Genomic DNA, 1,702 nt, shown 5'->3' with positions numbered 1-1,702 from the left:
GTGAGTGTAGGGACGAGGGGGTAATGCAGTGGCCACATGCGCGCGGTGCACGTGAGTTGTATTGCAATGCCAGTTATGGTTCAAGTTCAGCACTGTCTCATTAGTATTATTTGCTAGTTATGTATAGACATAAGTACACTGCTCAAAAAAATTAAGGGAACACTAAAATAACACATCCTAGATCTGAATGAATGAAATAATCTTATTAAATACTTTTTTCTTTACATAGTTGAATGTGCTGACAACAAAATCACACAAAAATTATCAATGGAAATCAAATTTATCAACCTATGGAGGTCTGGATTTGGAGTCACCCTAAAAATTAAAGTGGAAAACCACACTACAGGCTGATCCAACTTTGATGTAATGTCCTTAAAACAAGTCAAAATGAGGCTCAGTAGTGTGTGTGGCCTCCACGTGCCTGTATGACCTCCCTACAACGCCTGGGCATGCTCCTGATGAGGTGGCGGATGGTCTCCTGAGGGTTCTCCTCCCAGACCTGGACTAAAGCATCCGCCAACTCCTGGACAGTCTGTGGTGCAACGTGGCGTTGGTGGATGGAGCGAGACATGATGTCCCAGGTGTGCTCAATTGGATTCAGGTCTGGGGAACGGGCGGGCCAGTTCATAGCATCAATGCCTTCCTCTTGCAGGAACTGCTGACACACTCCAGCCACATGAGGTCTAGCATTGTCTTGCATTAGGAGGAACCCAGGGCCAACCGCACCAGCATATGGTCTCACAAGGGGTCTGAGGATCTCATCTCAGTACCTAATGGCAGTCAGGCTACCTCTGGCGAGCACATGGAGGGCTGTGCGGCCCCCCAAATAAATGCCACCCCACACCATGACTGACCCACCGCCAAACCGGTCATGCTGGAGGATGTTGCAGGCAGCAGAACGTTCTCCACGGCGTCTCCAGACTCTGTCACATGTGCTCAGTGTGAACCTGCTTTCATCTGTGAAGAGCACAGGGCGTCAGTGGCGAATTTGCCAATCTTGGTGTTCTCTGGCAAATGCCAAACGTCCTGCACAGTGTTGGGCTGTAAGCACAACCCCCACCTGTGGACGTCGGGCCCTCATACCACCCTCATGGAGTCTGTTTCTGACCGTTTGAGCAGACACATGCACATTTGTGGCCTGCTGGAGGTCATTTTGCAGGGCTCTGGCAGTGCTCCTCCTGCTCCTCCTTGCACAAAGGCGGAGGTAGCAGTCCTGCTGCTGGGTTGTTGCCCTCCTACGGCCTCCTCCACGTCTCCTGATGTACTGGCCTGTCTCCTGGTAGCGCCTCCATGCTCTGGACACTACGCTGACAGACACAGCAAACCTTCTTGCCACAGCTCGCATTGATGTGCCATCCTGGATGAGCTGCACTACCTGAGCCACTTGTGTGGGTTGTAGACTCCGTCTCATGCTACCACTAGAGTGAAAGCACCGCCAGCATTCAAAAGTGACCAAAACATCAGCCAGGAAGCATAGGAACTGAGAAGTGGTCTGTGGTCACCACCTGCAAAAGCAGTCCTTTATTGGTAGTGTCTTGCTAATTGCCTATAATTTCCACCTGTTGTCTATTCCATTTGCACGACAGCATGTGTAATGTATTGTCAATCAGTGTTGCTTCCTAAGTGGACAGTTTGATTTCACAGAAGTGTGATTGACTTGGAGTTACATTGCAAACGCCATGCTCTACCAACTGAGCTACAC

This window comes from Coregonus clupeaformis, unplaced genomic scaffold (genome assembly GCF_020615455.1).
Source record: "Coregonus clupeaformis isolate EN_2021a unplaced genomic scaffold, ASM2061545v1 scaf1774, whole genome shotgun sequence".
NCBI classification, from domain to species: Eukaryota; Metazoa; Chordata; class Actinopteri; order Salmoniformes; family Salmonidae; genus Coregonus; species Coregonus clupeaformis.
Note: the sequence above shows the minus strand (reverse complement) of the source record.